This window comes from Calypte anna, chromosome 5A, assembly GCF_003957555.1.
Source record: "Calypte anna isolate BGI_N300 chromosome 5A, bCalAnn1_v1.p, whole genome shotgun sequence".
In the NCBI taxonomy this organism is placed as follows: Eukaryota; Metazoa; Chordata; class Aves; order Apodiformes; family Trochilidae; genus Calypte; species Calypte anna.
The window spans coordinates 21,005,399-21,022,690 of NC_044251.1; the positions used below are offsets into that span (position 1 = coordinate 21,005,399).

At 41.9% G+C, this 17,292-nt stretch overlaps 1 protein-coding gene across 3 annotated transcripts in view; it reads left to right on the plus strand.

Annotated features, from left to right (window-relative positions):
- ESRRB (estrogen related receptor beta) overlaps positions 1-17,292 on the plus strand; it is a 122,722-nt gene that overhangs the window by 53,820 nt on the left and 51,610 nt on the right. The window contains exon 1 of one of the 3 annotated variants that reach the window (XM_030451781.1): positions 8,707-8,950. The exons of the other annotated variants lie outside the window; for them this stretch is intronic. The gene's annotated coding sequence lies outside the window, so the exon portion shown is untranslated. Of the gene's footprint in view, positions 1-8,706; positions 8,951-17,292 lie in introns of those variants that run through there. 3 annotated transcript variants of the gene reach the window in all.

Sequence of the window (17,292 nt, forward strand, 5' to 3'; positions counted from 1 at the left end):
GTCAGTACTTGCTGCCTTCTAGGACCAACTACTGTACTAACAGGTTCTGTTTCACTTGCTGCAATAGGTAATTTATATCAGGTTACTTATCTTCTGAGAGCAACCAACAAGCATGAAATGCTGTCACTGTTGTTGAAGGAAGAGGCTGGTGTTAAGAATTTATATGGGAAACTAGACAAGCAGAAGCCACAAGATGAAGAAGCCATCTACAAGCTTTGAGTGTGTTTGAGAACTTGCATTTTAAAACTGTCTTCTAAAGTACTTTGGATGTGAATCTGCTGTCATTTTTACTTGTGTTAGTGACAAGTAATTGTGAGCATCAGATGGGATACAGCCATGTATAACTGGCACAAAATTAATAATAGGCCATTGAACTCAACATCACAGTAGAAGAAGATATACCTGGAACCAATATAAGAAATTATACTGACATGGGGAAAAAAAGGAAGGACTCAAGCTTTATATGGGAAGGGCAGAAATCAGTGATTTTCCTTCCATAAAACTGTCAGGTGCAGTTAGTCCCTCACATCACTAGCTGCTTCTTTCAGAGTTCAGGTTTCATGCTTCTAATGCATGACATGATTCTTTCAGCCCTTTGGGAATAATTTGGAGTATGTTGGAGAAGGCTACCTTAGTGGTAATTGGGGAGCAGTTTGATGCATTGCTAAAATGCAAAGAGGACAATGCCAAATGAGGTGTGAGAGGTGGTGAAGTGTGAACTCGCTGAAGTTGCAAAGAATATTACCGAGATAAAAACACAGCAGAGGTGAGTAAAACAGGACTTTAAAGAAGCATTCCAGCACGTGGAGAATTCCAGAGAGCTCCAGATGAGAATGTTCTTTGCCAAATCTATGAGGATGAAACCAGTGAAATAAGAACTGTGCAAAGGAGAAAGAAGACCAGAACAAGATAGCCGGGAAGAAGAGACCTGACTCTGGTTTCAAGCTTCTTTCAAGGTACCTATATAATGCCATCAAGCTGAGCAACATCTTTAGGACAATGGATAAAATCAAGAAGAAGTGGAAGGCAAATGTAAAGAACTGTGCCTTAAGCAAAATCTCCTTGATATTCCCCTGTGGGTAAGAAATCTGAATTTAGCACCACCTGATTCTATGCTATCCTGAGAACTCCAGTGCTGCAAAGAAATGCAAGAAAAACAATGCCAAACAACACTCTACTGCTCTAGACGCGAGATCCAAAGGACAGTTGATGATTCAGAGTGTTCTGGATTTTTACCAGTATATTTCCACTGGAGATCATTGGAACTGTGTTTGATTGGAGATAGTGAGCTAGAGGAAAGACAAGCAAGGGCAGAACCTGTGTCATGGAGCTTGAGATCAGACTGTGACAGAACAAGGGTGACTGAAAAGCTGAGGACAGCAATCCAGTCACTGTAGCAGTGTATTTCTGTGTGACTAAGGTTTCTGTCAGAAGAAGCCTGATAGGAAATGATTATTTCTCATTTAGCTTACAGAACATACACAGAAAACACACAGCTATTTCTTCCTGATGGAAGCTGGAATTTGAATACAACAGCTTTAGGAAAAGAAGAGATCACAGCGAAGGAAGAAAGGTTTTGATAGCACGGAAGAAAGATTTTGATGCATGTCTCTGTTGCTAAAACTGAATGAGAATTTGCTTAAAAATTAAGGCCAAACCTTGTAAAACTACTGCTTTGTGTTTCTCCCAGCCTTTGATTCAGTATGCACTGGACTAGAGATGGGCTTTCCTTCAGTACTGCAGGCTGTTTTGTTTTGTTTCTCTGCTGCAAAGTGAACATTGTCAGCAACATCCTTGTGAGGTGAGAAAAAGGCACATAATGTAAAGCCCAAATGCAGAGGTCCCTTCCACCTGACAGCCCTATCAGGGCTCCTGTCCTTGGCTGAAAGCAGCCTCCTGCTTCTTGCACACATTATGGGAACCTGAAAGCCAGGTCGTGTTGGGAGAGGTGATGAGATGCAGGGCAGCAGGATATTTCACTGGGGCAAAGAGCTTTGAAATGGAGCTTTTGACATTGGAAAGAGCTGCTGTGTATAATGTCATGGGGGCTGAAGAAAGAGAACTGTTCCCCTGGGATGAGGAGATTTATTACAGTGTGTTTAGCATCCCTGCAACTAGAGAAGGAAGATGCACATTAGCAGCTGGTGGAAGGCCCGTGCTGCTCTTCTGCTCCAAGGGAGTGGAGAAGGCAGAAATGAAACATTCCTGTGGGGTGGAATGGGAGTGGAGTCCTGTGCTTCAGTTGGGGCAAGTTAGAGCAGCACTGGCTTGGTGTGGAGAAAGTTAGACTCAATTGACCTTTTTCATTGTGACGGAGAAGTTACAGAATATGTCTGTGAGAAAAAGCTGACAGTGACCTGAGAAAGGAGAACTGCGGACCACCAGCAAAGTGTAACAATTTTTCTGGTCTGTTCTACTGGCTGCTGCTGACTATTAGTATGATTTTGAGTCTTTGTACTGTGTTGCAGAATTGCAGGGTGCTTACCTGTTGCCTTCTTGTTGGCTCTTTCCAGCATGGTGCATGAGATGGTTTCACTTTCTCACAACCTGTATTTTTATCTGAAGCCCTTTCTGCTGAGTGGGAAGGAACAAAGAACAGCATATGGCAGAACCTCTCTTCCTGATGGGCTGATGGCATTGCTCTGTAGTTCCTGTTCCAGTGGCTCTTTACATTTGTGCAGTGCTTGCCATAGCAGGTATACAGAGACATGGGGAAGGAAAGGAAGGTTCTGGGTTTCACCTGGTTTTGAGGAATACTTGCATTGATATTCCAAACAAATGTTTTATATGCCAATGAACATATGGAGAGTTGCAAGGTATCTGTTTTCTACTTGTGGCTGTAAATGGTTTTGCTACTTCACCTATATGCCTTATGTGTACACTTTTCACAAACTTCTTATGTGTGTCCATTTGTACTAAATTGATCATGGGTATCTCCATCCTGGTTGCAGGAGGTGCTTCTTGCTGAACTGAGTCTCAGAGCATCCTCTCATCTTGACGGGGGTGCTGTTAGGACTCCTCCTGGAAAAGTAGTACATAAAACAACCTAAAAAGGAGTGTGAACTTGCTGAATGAACATATAAAAACCCTGAAAGAATTCCTATTTTCAGCAGGAGATCTAGATGTGGAAGATCTTCACAGGAAGAGGCGGTTGAGAGTGAACCAAGTTTCCAAGCAGTGATGCTGAACCTCCATTAGATGCGTACTTTCCATGATGTGCATTCCGATGTTTTCTTATCATTCAGGAAGCAAGTACAGGTCTGTTGACTCCAGCATCTCAGCTGCTGGAATGGAGTAAATGTTGTTTTGTAGCCAAAGGGGCCTGTTAGCCTCCAGGAGACACCAAACAGCAGCACTCAGAAAAATTAGCAGCAGTAAAAGTACATTACACAATTCATCAATCTTTTGTTTTCAACACTGAAGCAATGCTACTTGGGGCATGCAGGTTGCACCAGGGTCAGCACTTTCATTAGGAGATCCTTGGTCCCTTACCTTCAGCCTAATACCCATCCCAAGGAGCACAGCAGGATTGCTTCCAGCAGTGGGTGCAGACAGCTGCCTGGCATGGGTAAGTGAAGCTAGTAGCAACCATCAAGTTCCAGGCAGTGTCAAAAATCAGAGGCAGTTAGGTACCAGTAAAAATATTATAAGTTTCCCTGGTGTCAGCACAGGCCAGTTCTGATTTTAAAAATGAAATATGGCAGCTAATTAATCTAGATCACAGCTTAATCGCCTGTGGTGGGTTTTAAAAAAAACATTTTTGTGTGAATTTAGCACTCATGAAAGTGAGAGGCTGAGGTTACTGCCTCGACCAAAGCACAGCACGGATAAGCTGTCTCCTGCTGGCTCTGTTCATGCTCCTCTGTGGTGGCCTGCAGTAGCCACTGCAGTGACCTCCAGAGCTTGCCTTTCATGCTCTCCCCTGCAGCACCATCCATGCACACAGTTTAACATATGTCTCCTAGTGCATCTGGCTGTGCTTTTGGGAGCAGTTTCAGAAGTTCAGAGGCACAAAGCAGCAGATTTGCAGGTTCACCCAGGATGAATGGAACGGGTCTTCCTTAGGACGAGAGGAAATGGGCTAAAGCTCCACCAGGGTAGGTTCAGGTTAGATATTAGGAAAAACTTCTTCACAGAAAGAGTGGTGAAGTGGAACAGGCTGCCCAGGGAGGTGGTGGGGGCACCATCCATGGAGGTGTTCAAAGGTTGGGTAGATGAAGATCTACAGTGGATAGTTTAGTGGTTAGAGGTTGTAGGGTGGACAGATGGATTCAATGATCTTAGAGGTCTTTTCCAACCTTGATGATTCTATGATTCCTAGTGCCCCCAGTCTACAGTGTGCTACCTGCTATTAAGAGGTACAGTGAAACACAGTACTGCCCTGGGAAGCATGGCATGAATAAGGAAAGAAAAGGGATCATCGAAGAAGGCACCGAGGCAGTGATCAGAAAGTAGAGAAGGTTAAGAATTTGCTAGCTCTGCTCTTTCCCTCAGACCAGCAGCAGGCCAGCACTGGAAAAAAGAAAAACAATCTGTCCAACTTTATAGACTGTGATTTCATTTATGCTTTGTAAAGATCTTATAAAAGACAGAGCATGAGTCTCTCGTTGCACAGCTCACCCATCACTAGTGAGTTGTTTTCTGCCAGTGGTCTCAGTAGGTGTAGGTCTTGCAAAGGGATCTGTCACAGGCACTGGCTGTGAGACAGTGTCAGCCAGTAGGTTGACTGAAGTGAGGGATGGCATGGGGGACAGAAGGTGCATGTCTGAAAGATAGGCAAAACAGATGGACCAAGCTGAGTGCATGTGATGGATCACAGAAAGGGCCAGGACAATATGAGAAGAGACTGCCTATTAAATTTTGTGGAATGGCTTTAAAATAATACATCAGCAAAGCAGTCGCTTTCTGCTCTATTTGATAAACTTTTTTTTGAGGAGTCTATAGTTAGGAGGAAACCATTTTCTTTCTCCTTCCTCTTTATTTCACGCTTACACTAAATTGTGGTCCTGACTATTCTTGCAGATTAGCACTGCTGAGCAGGAGGCAAGCAAGCAGATGGGGAAGACAGGGCAAGAGTTGGTGTTGCTGATGAAAATTTCTTTGCTTAGAGCTGGCACTTCAACCTGGCACCAGGTTGTCTCTGTGTCCCTGGCACCCATCGTGGCATTAGATTGGTTATTTGGTAGAAATTGATGTTCTGATTAAATTTCAGCCCCAGGCATTTACATTGTTCCTTATTTTCCATCCTTTGTTTCAACAGGACAAACAATTCTTATTTCAGTTCTTGAACTCTAACTGTATACTGCAGAAGAGCTGCTGCATTATGTTTCAGAGATGGGATGAGTGAAACGATCCCTTCATGAGCATATAGTTTTGAGTGGCAGTGTGAAGTCCTTCTGTTGGATGAGGATGCATGTTGGTTTTTATTCACCATGAATCATATTTTTAATATATTTTTACAGTGACCCAAGTGGATAAAAAGAAAGTTTTCCATTTTGTGAAGTAATAACTGCATTCTAGGTAAAATAAAATACAAAGCCAAAAGCTTTAAACCAGAACGGGTTGTTAGTATTAATAAACCACAGCAGTAGTTTTTTATATGTGTAATTTCAGTGATTATGTTGACCTATGTAGGAGAAAATACTTGGTGCTTAATTTGAATAAAAACATTAATTTTTATTCTGTTTTCTAGATGAATTGAGAAAACAAAGCAGTCATGTTTACTAAGGGCATGGGGATAGAGAGGCCAGAGGGCAACAAAGATCTTAAGAATATGGTTCTCATTCAGTCAGTGTTATGACCAGGAAAGAAGACCCTGTCGCAACATAGCAGCTGGGGAATAGACATTATTTTCAACTTGGAAACACAGTATTAACGGGTTGTACTTTGTTGTGCAATATTTGATCCATGAGAGCCCCATAGTGAGGAGCCTGTGAAGCAATTTGAAAAATATAACGTATATGTAACAAGGTAAGAACTCTGAGAAGAAACAAAGAATTCACAGAAATGTGGAGTAGGTTGTAGTGAAAAAAGCATGAGCTGCACACATCAAAAGGCACTTCAGAATGATTTGAAATATATATGTGTCCGCTAGGTCAGAAACAAGGAGAATCTGGTTTGTCCTCTTCAATTTACCTTTGTAAAGCAGCAGATATCCCCACAGCATCTCAAATGTGATATTACCTTAAATCTTGCTGTTTTGTCTGAGGAAGAATAGCATAGACATGAGTTTTTGGAATATCTGTGATTTGTTCTTGCAAAACAGGGCTTTGAGAACCCTGTGGGCACACAATTAACTGTTTCATTTTAATTCAGCCCTGTGGGAAGGGGTCAGGGTCTCTCACTCTGTCTCTTTGAAATTGCTTTGTAAAGGAGATGGTTAGTTAGCATCGACTGAGCATCTGCTGTCAAAGCTCAGTGAATAATCACCTGATCTTGCTCTGGATAGAAGAGGAGAAAGAAATCAGACAGGGCTAAACACCAGTGATTAGTTAGCTTTACTGCAGCTTGGAGATGCACATAGACTAGGCGGGATTTATTTAGTTTTCCCAGGTTTAATTTCCGTGGTTCTCCATGAGGTAATCAAGTCAACCAGCAGTCTTGGAAGGAAAAGAACAGAGCTGATAGCTCCTTTTCCTCCTTCTTATTTTTTATGGAAATTATCCCCTTTTTGTTTTCATTCATTTGAGTTTTTTGGGTCACAGAAAGATGAGAGCATCCCTGAAGATGGCAGCACAGACTCCCCAAACCCTAGCTGTGGTGCTCAAAGAACACAGTGTTAATGCTTTCTGACCTGACAGAGGGAATCTGTCCCTGTTTCCTTCTTTCTCCTTCAGGCACTGAAGTGGGTGTTTCTTCTCTCCAGGATTCCCTTCTGCTGTCTCGTTTGTATTCCTATTGAGTGGGGATTATCTTTAAGACTTTCTTTTTTTTTTTTTCAAAGGAAGTGATAAAATTTTAACTTGAGAACATGACTGATTAATTTTTTCCTAGCTCTGCTGAAACAAAATGGAGTTGTCACTTTCATAGTTGTTATTTTTGAGAGAAAGTGAACTTTCTCTTAAAATGAATGAAACAAAACCAAAGCAAACATAGATCATGAAGGAAGAAAAATCCTGAAATCTGTTAAAATATCCTTAAAAGGTACTATAAAATTTGGAGCCAATTGAAAACTAGCAGCTGTGAATGGTGGTTTTGTTGTTGGTGGTTTTTATTAAAGAGATTGTTTTACCTGTGGTATTATATCCTTACCAATAAACTAGATAAATCTGTAGCTTTTGGAAGCATGCAAAGCAACTCCTGTGATTAAGCTTCTCTTCCACTGTTTCTTAAGGAAGATCTAAAGATGCTCTAGAGATGCTCTGAAGATGGCATCAGGATCGAAGCCCAATTCTCAGCTCTTCTATAACCTCCTTGGGCAAGCTGAGCAAACACTTAAAGTTTCTGATTCTCTACTTGTAAACTGTGCGTCAAAACATTTTCCTTCTTTTAGTCTGTCTCTGGAATGCAAGTTCTTATGAATGAAGACAGACCTTGAATATTTAGTACACTGTCTAACATTTTGGGTTTGTAATGTGCTTTAGTAATGAGAATACAGACTTTAATAAAACAACCTGCCCTGTCCCAGTCACCATCCCACAGATATTATTGTTCTCCATTTTTGCTCTGGTGGGCAAGAAGTTCCTAAAAACAGGAGACATGTGCTGGGCCCTTTAGTTTGAATTTCTGTAGACAGATGAAAGCTTATGTGTTGTGCTATGCATCAGTACTGCCTTGACACAGACTTTTTGGCTGAATGGCAAAGATGACTTTGCCTCTTTTTCAGGCATGTTCCGGTATGTGTATATATAAATTTACATTATACACAGCAGTTCTGATTTGCATACTCAGATGCTGAAGATAAGCACATTTTATAGTTCTGGATACTATCCTACTTTGAGAGGAGGTCTCTGTGTATTGCATTTGTGTGCAAAAGTGCTGATTTCAGAGACCTTTTTGCCCTGGCAGCATCTATATCATGCTGTCTGTGCCCTGCTTCTATTCATGCTTTGTGCCAAAGTCATACAGGACAAAGTGTTTTTCTTCCTCTTCCTGCTTACTTGTTGATCATCTCCTTTTTAGGCAGATCTGCAGCAGTCTGATCCAGAGTGCCTTTGGTTTACAGTTACTGGAACCTGTTTCTCTATTTTTCATTTCTGCCACCTTTTGAAGTCTTCAGAGAGTTAATTTCACTTCTACCCAATCTCCCATAATTCTCCTATACTTCTGGACTGGTTTTATCTCCTTAGTGAAATCCAGGGCTTCCTAGGGCTCCATCACATGCTTTTAAATAGCTGACGGTTTATTCCTCCTCATCTAGGGTGTTGCTTTGCCCCAGACTGCCTGAGTTAAAGCTTTTGAATTCTACCGATGTGAATGCTATGTGCCCCTGCTATTCTGGGGAGCTTTGTAACTTGAAGAAGGGCAATATTGATGGGTTAATGAGTTCCCAGGTCAGTAAGTAGGGCAAAGCTACTCTTCAGGTTTATCTCCTGGGCAGTTCTGCAGTATAGACAATCATAGAATCATAGAGTAGATTGGGTTGGAAGAGACCTTTAAAGGTCATCTAGCCCAACCCCCCTGTACTGAGCAGGAACATTTTCAGCTGTATCAGGTTTCTCAGAGCCTGTCCAATCTGACCTTGAATATTTCTAGGGAGACGGGGTATATACCACCTCTCTGAGCAACCTGTTCAGTGAAGCTTCAAAATTCTCAGAGCTGTGTATCTGTTTCCTTTTCCTTGTGTCATTTGGGAGTCATATGGATGAAAACTGTTCTTGTGCCCTTTGCTCAGTGGAAATAGTTTCTGTGCTTGTAGCATGAAAATTTGGGCCCTCACTGAAGACGACTCCCAGCTTGACAGCTGTCTGCAAGAATGACCACATGAGTCAAGGCTGGGCACCTATTTCAGGTAAATAGAGTGAATCCAGTTAGTTTTCTGTTATGTTAAGAAACTCACCTGGAGTCTCTACCCTAAGAATAGAATGATAGAATTTTTTGGGTTGGAAAAGATCTTTAAGAGCGAGTCTAACCATTAAACTAGCACTGCCAAGTCCACCACTAAATCCTAAGGATGACATCTACATGTCTTTTAAACACCTCCAGAGGTGGGGACTCAGATACTTCCCTGAGCACCCTTTACATCTGAAATCTGGGACTTGACTGGCCAAAGGCTCTGTAGACATAAGGAAACTTTTCTGGTGCTGGTACCAGAAAAGGTGTCCTGTGGATGGTGAACATTGGAGGTCTCTGTGTTGGGAGTCTTCAAACAGTGTTGTTCACTATCTAGCCGTTTGATACGCTTTGCAACTGTATGGTTCTGTTGAAACCAAGAAAAGTTTGGTGGTATCTGCAACAAAAAGGTTACTTCCTTGTTCCACCCTTCACCACCTAAAGGTGTCCTTTCAACAATAACATTGCATCTTGACCTGTCTGGAAACTGCCACCACCAGCAGCACTTGTCTTTATTGTGACAGGGCGCTGCCATTCAGCAGCCTTTCCTCAATTTCCCAGGGAAGTAGGACTATGCAGAACTGATTTTGAAGTGCAGCATTCAATTTATGAAGTGCTTTGGCTGGGGTTGTAGGAGATCCTTTTCCCTGTGCTGGATTCAGTTCCAGGCATCCTGAAACATCCACTAGAGCTAAAATGTGACAGTCTGTTTCTCTTATCATGGTGAGGGAAACTGCTCTTCTAGTCCTGAGACATTACTGAACATGTCAGGTATGAGAACACTTTTTGTCCTTTAGCATGCAGAGGTGAAGGTTTCTTTAGCTCCTTTTTCCTATAGCCAGAAGTGAAGAAAACCTCAGTGATTTCCATCCAAAGATTGTCATCTTGTATCATGGCAGGGTCCAACAGATCTTGCTGGATGTCAAGCAGAATGTGCGTAGCCCAGCATTGTTCAAGATGTTAACAAGAATTAAATTTTGTGACGTGTTTTCCATATGCATGTTCTGTTTCCTATTCCACTGTCTTTGAATACTGAGGTTCTGTAGGAATTGTATGCTATACACAAAGCAAGAAAGTCTCCCAGTTAGAGGTACACATGGACAGCACACCTCAGAGCTCCTAAGGCCAGATAGTTTGTAGCTCTTCTTCCCTTTACTTTTCAGTGGGTTAGTATATGAAAAGGAACTGGAGTTTCATGTAGGACATGGACCTGAGTCCTGAATGTGTACCTTTACACTGGAACATTGAAAACACTTCTGTCTGGGGTTATGTGATTTTTGAAGTCTGAGCCAGATCTGCCTTTGAAAACTACACTGACTATTTGAAAAATAATTTCTAAAAAAGAATAAGAAATATGTGTGAAAATAACAATGCTAAGCAGTGCAAGCAAAAGCAAGGCTTATTGAAAGAAGAAAAGCAACAAAGATGGATAAAGGAGGCATCTGCAGTCTTGCAATATTTGATAAGAGGCTCCTGTTTTGAAGTGATGCAGTTGTTATGGTTTTGTTTCTTAATAGGATTTTTTTATCCTCAGCATCACAGAAGGAAGTTTGATACCATGGCTTGAGAACATGCAAGTTACCCAGAAAGCTGAAACACATACAGAAAACTATGTTTTTTATTTGCAAGATTTCCTGATGTTAAAGCCATTTTAATAATTTTTCAAGGGAGTAATTTATATTCTGGAATTTTGGGTGCCTGTGCCTCCTCTGTGGCACTTTTGAAATTGGGATCAACTGAGCACTGCAGGGCAAATCTCAACAGAAACTGTTCAAGTCACAAGCAAATGTGGGTCAGGTTTGTACTTCACCAGAACTCCAAGACTGAAATCCCCTTGGGTGTATTGACAGGACAGCTTGGTGTGGGAGACTTACAGCTGTTGCTTTCTCCCTCCCTTCACATGCAGTGCATGTTTGGGGCCTTATCATGTAATACCAGTTTTGCAGCCCTGCCCTTCCCCACCACCACCACTTCCCAAAGCTCAACAGCTACAAAGGAGGAAAGTGACTCAAAATTGGCATCCCTCAGCAGTTGTCACCCACCCCTGGGAGGGCTGTTGTGCCAGTCTTATTCCAACAAAGTAAAATAAAACAGCATAGAAACCTAAGACATCATCCCAGGTCTGGTTCTTCCTAAACCACAGGGCAGTTTTCTGCCTTTGTATCACCTTTGGAGTACCCTGCATGCTTTCCCATCTGAGGAATTTTCCCTTTCCATCTGTGTGCTTCTGCTGCCAGGGGTACTTTCCTGGAAGAACGCTGCCTATGACACTGCTGATGAATGGGCATAGACCCAAGTCCCCTCTCCTCCCAGGGATCAATATGATGTTGGAGTATGATGTTGGGACTGGCATTGCCTACTTCTTTCAGGTCTGGCATTGATTAGCTGCAGCTTGCAAATAGAACTGGAGCAGTAATGCTCTGCAACCTTGATAACCCCTTCTCAGGAGCCTGCCAGAGTCAAGGGGCTCCTTGCTGCCACTGCAGCCAATAAAGCCATTTCATTAGGCTGGAAAGGTTAATTGCATTGAACACTGGCATCAGACTCAGCACATGACCATTGCAAAACTCTACAGTGGTGTAAGGCCCAAAGCTGTCTTGGGGAATGGGGAGCCCATCTGAAGTCTGAGAGATTTTGCTCAGTAAGGCTTTTGTGTAGGGCAGTCAGACTCTGTATCTGCCACAGCTCTCTTGCCAAGGTCCCTTTACTTTCTTTAGGAAAAAGGTAGTGAAAAAGTGAACGATGGCAGAGTGGTAGCTGTGGTCAGAAGAGCACTTGCTGGTTTCATACAGCCTTTGGATACATCCAGCGTGCACATATGCACTAAATATGGAGGAACAGCACATACATACTGCAGGTTTTACTTTGAGCCACTCAGATGCGAGAGTGTAGAAGGGTGGGAGCTGTGGTCTCTGCATGCTGCAGCTCTGCACTGAAAAGGCACTTATAAGGTTCTCTGTTCTGTGCTAACTGTGAGCTGTGCTCAAGTTCCTGGAAAGTTGTTGCTGCAGCCCCTTAAAAGATCTAGCTGGGGGTTCCTCTGCTGCAGGAGGTCACTTACATCCTTTCAAGCTCTAGGAACTGTCACTTGTCTAAAAACCAAGGAGAAGGCTACCTCTCCTGGAGGCTGGTCCTGGGAAAGTTCAGGTGGTTTCTTCCAGTGCATCATTAGGCTTGTGTGTATGTTAGCTAGTTGCTGGTCAGATAAACTTAATTTGTAACATATTTTTTGTCAGGATTTTCAGGGGAGTCTGCTACATATGTGGAATGTCACAAGTCAGTTTTCAAACCTGAGTTTCAGAAATTAAGAACATTATGATCATCTGAGAAATTTTGAGGATCTAAGTAGTGTATTTCCCTATAGCTAAAGAGGAATTTCAGGTTTTGCTGTAGGATCCCAGTTACATGCGCCCAAGCATGACAGCAGTGCCTAGCATCTTGTGTGTGTACGCAGGGCACTTGTGTTTCAGCATCCCCTTTAACCTGATCTACGGATCCACCTTGACCCTTTCTTATAGATTCCTGGCACAAGCCTAAAAAGGTTCACATGTTCTCACTATGTCTAATTCTGAACAAGGACCAGGACTCTGTAGCTCCCCTTTCTCCTCTGCTCAGTGTGCAGCTTGACTGGAAGCAAATGAAAGAAAGGCCTTAAAGGTCTGAAGGAAGAAGGTAAGAAAGGAGAACAGGAGGGAACAGCTCAGGTGACATATTTTGTGCTTTATGGTGCTCTTCCAACGTGCATAGGGTTCTTGGTGGGAAGGGCACAGTGAAGAGCTTTCTCTTTAATACAGTGTGCATTTTATCTCCACAGACTTCTTGCAGACTTAGTTTAAAGATCTTAGCTCAATACCATTAGTGTATCTCTGCTGAAGGCCCTTTGTAAAATTGATTAGAAAGCGGGCTTTTGCATGTGTGTGTGTGGGCTCTAATCTGATTTGAGTCCAAGATGGTATCTTTAATTCAGTGCATCGCAGCAACTAACTCACGAACTTCACTGAGAGTCAGAGCCCCTAATTTGGTTTGAGAATACATTAGCAAAACGAGCTCAGAAGGCCCCTTTTTGGGTAGAGGGGGAGGGGGTGTCTCGGGATGGGGAGAGAGTGGGGGAGGATGAGAAGAATTGACCTGACAGAGAATAGTCGTGGATTTAAACAAGATCTTGGGCATGATGTTCCTGCAGTGGTTCCTCAGGGTGGGGGTTAGGGGGTGGCGGGGGGAAGAGAGAGAAGATTGATTGATTGATTGACTGACTGACTGACTGACTGACTGATGGCCTTGCACAAAACATGGAGTGCAAAGTGAACCTCAAAGCAGGCTTAACCCTTTCTTCCCACACAGAGAGAACTTGAGGTGCTGTTTATGCAGAACTGGTTCTTCTCATTCCTTCATCCTGCTCCGTGGGCTGGTGCCTAGAGCAGACACTAGCATTGCAGAAGCAGTAGTGTACTTTTGCCCTGGTAGGTGATCTGCACCAATAAAACTTTTTAGGACTGATATAGCTCAAAGTAAAATATTAAACCACGTGTCTTCTTCTTTCCTCCTTATTTTGTGAAATAGGAAAAAAAAGTATTAGAAAGAAATAAACAGAACAGCACAGCTGGTGTTTGCAGTGGGACACTGAAAGCAGTGTTTTGCTGCAGGAGATATGTAAAAATCTACCCTGGGGATTGTTAAATTTAGCAGAGTAGCTATGTACATCCACTGCCTGCTTTATACCTTCTGTCTTTATATATTTTTGTATCTTCTCTTTTCAGATCCCTTATTCCTGTGTCATAGATATTTGGGGTTGTGTAGCATGCCATCTGAATCAAGAGTCACAGGGCCAGGGCAGGGGGCGGTGGGGCGAGAAACTCCTGATTCCCACTATCCCCTTTTAGATAAAGGCTTATTTTAATTTAAGAAATTGTTGAAGTAAATAGGGTGCAACTCCTCTTAGATTCTGTTGAGTGCTATAGAAATACTCAAGACAGAAGTAAATATTTAATTTGAAAATGTAATTAGTAAGCTGTTAAACATAAATTTTTTCTATGTTAATTCAGTTTTATGGCTGAGGTCTTGCACGCTTGTTAGAAAACTTCAAGTTCTGCCTCCTTCAGTAGCAGTATTGTGTACCCTTGCAGCTGGGTGGTATTTCCTCTTGCATGGAGCAAGCGTAGTGTTCTAGGACTTGCTGCCCAAATTTTGTAAATTGCTAAAATTCCATTTATTGCAACTGAGCTTTATTGATTTATATCCAGTTTGGCCATTGAGATCATGTGTGACATATTTTCAAATGGAGGTTCCTAAATTGTGTTTGTAAAGCACTTATAAGATGCAGGTGTGATTGCATAGATAAGGTATTCGTGGACACAAATGATTAATATAGTTGCACCTACATGTTTACCAACTGAGCCATTGTTTTTCCAGTAAAAGTACTTGTTTTGTAGTTGCAATTCAGTATCTGTGATTGAGAATATGACCATCTCTGTGCAATACCATGTTATGGTTGTTTTAGGAAGAGTGGCATCAAATTTTCTGACTTGAGTATATTGCAAAATGTTCAGTATAGTGTCCCTTATGATACATGTTTCCATTTCATTGCTTACGTATAAAATGAGACAAGGCCACAGCTGCACAGAGAGCTCAACGTATTCACAGAAAATCTAAGCCCCTTCCTCTCAAGCAATGCATTTTGGGAGAGGGAGCTTGATATAGTGTCAGGAAAGAGAAGTCAGAAAAACAGAAATGGAAGGCTTTGGCAGTAAGTCTTACTTCTCTCATTTGGATACACAACTGGATTTATGACTTGATCCAGATGCCTAAGCTCAGCTGCCTTTCAATAATTATTTCTGTTATCCTTCATGCTCTGCAGATAGTATGCAACATGCTTACTTGAGGTTCCTTTTTCCACCTTCTCTGATGAACTGCTGAGGTCAGCAATTTTATTCTGGTAGCTAGCTCTGATGAACTTTGTGTCTATGGTGGCCTCCCCATCCAGACAACACTGCAGTGCAGAGAAATAATCCAATTTTACTTGATTATTAATAATTACTCTCAGCTGCTATTTTTTCAGTTGATTGATTAACATAAACACTGCTCTGATGGGATCTACCAGAATCCATAACTCCCCTTCCTTGCCTACTGCTATTTCAGCTCCAGCTTCTCCAGGCATAATGTAAAGTGGGGGGTTGTAATGCAGAGTGTCTTTTTTAATGCTCTTTCTTGCTAATTTTTAACCATATGTGACCAAAATTCATTCATCTGTAGTGATGGAGGTCCACACACCCAGAATAAAGTGTCTGTTTTGCAAGCCAGTGCTTTTGCTGAACAGTTATGTTTTCCACTGTTCAGGGTTGAAGGTGGATGAAAAAACTTAAGTCTTTGTTTTAGTCTTCCAAACTGATCAAAGATTATAGCTTTTCAGGACATTTGTTTTATATTTACAACCTTGTCTTATGTCTGACTGCTTGTGTATCCCTCCCACAGGGTTTCATGACATGAGTGAGTTTGAAGGGATCTGTGTTGTACTTGTGTAAGGCTTTTTCTGTACCAAATGTGAGAGTTTCCTTTTAATATTTGGACTGAGCATATCGAAAGACTCTCAGTAACTCCTGGCCTGAAACACTATCCAGCAGTACTTCAGGGCCAGAGGACCTTTAAAGCATTTGCAGATTTGTCAGGAATTTACACATCAACTAAATAATGCCCCCCCAAAATAGGAAAATTAACGCTGATCATTTTTGCACCAGCTTTGTGCACTGTCAGGAACAATCTCTCCTAGCACTGCAATCCAGTGTGTGTGGCTCCCTTGCTGATTCAGCCTTGTTTGTACCAGATTTGCTACTAATGCCAAGTGGTGAGCATCATTGCAGCCAGTAACTCAGGAAATCAGAACAGCAGTTCAGTGCAGCTGGGCTGAGCAGTGATCCTACAGAGCTGCTGCTGTTAACCCTGTGGACTGGAATTCTCTCTGTGGAGGTGGTTGGTGCAGCATGGGAGATGGTTTTCCTACTTGTAGCTGTTTTCATTTGCAGTTTGAGTTCTTTAAATTTATCCTGGTTTGGGATTACTGTTATTTCCAGGTTGAGCAGGTGGGAAGTGATAAAATTGCTTGAATATGAATAGAATTTACCTCCTTTTTGCAAGCAGGATACTTGTCAGAGGTAGCTAGAGCTTGGATTGTTTATCTACTTAGGATATGCTTATCTACAAAGGAAATAATGAATGTCTCATAGATCTTTTTAGGGAGCCTGTTGTTGAATTTTCCCTCTGGACTAAAGTGGGGAAGCCTGTCTCAGCTGGCAGCAAAGTGGCTTCCAAGTGATTCTCAGGCCAGTGAATGTCACCTGGAGATGGAGCAGTTGATTTGCAGTGGTTGGGTAGGACCATCAATCTGTGCAATGTGACTGGCAGGAAGCTGGTGTTTATTAGTGTAAGTGGGAATTTCTGAGAAAGCCCTCTACAGGGAAAGATTTGTTCATCTGGCTTTCCTTCCAAGGAACACTTGAAATGAAAGTGGTTTAAGACAAGTCTCCAGAAATCCAATGAAGGGCATGGGTTACCTGCAATGTTCAACATTCAGATATCTCTTCAGATCCTGAGGTCCAGTTCCTGTTCAGATCAATAGAAATCACTGTTTAATTTCAATAGTAGTTGAATCAAGGCTTAGATGAAGAGATAAGATCCTGTCCCAGTTATTTGTGATGTATTTCCACTGTAGCTAGAAATGCTGGGTAGGGTTCAGGTAGCAGGTAAGATATTTGTACTTCCAACAATTTTTTCTCAGCAGCTTCAAAAATGAAGTATTGTTTTGCGGCTCATAGAGGTGCTAAGAAGTAGCATTCCTAGCCATGAGTGAATGAGAAAGAAGTTCATTCAAGCTCTCATCAAAGTGGATAAAATGTCCAGGTCAATTTTTGTAAGTTGATAGGGAGCCAGCTTTTCTGAGCTTCTGATCACATGCCAGCAGTGATTTCATTGTGATGCAGAAAAAATGAGGTAAACCTTAAATGGTACTAGATGGAAAAGCAGAGCTGAATTTCTTCAGCAGCCCTCAGCTTTCAAAACAGAGGCAATGATTTTAGGCTGCAAGATACTCCTTTATACATGCTTAATCCCTACAATGTAAAAGGACTGAATAATACAAAATGACCTTTTTTTTTTTTTTTTTTATGAATTGATGGCACAGCTTTGATGGTACTCTTGAACTTCCAAAACATTATATAAAGTTCCAGCTTTTCTGATTATTTAGATCAAGGCGTTTTTTGCCAGTATCTCTCTGTGCTAACAGGCTAAAGAAGATAGCATGCAGTATCAAAA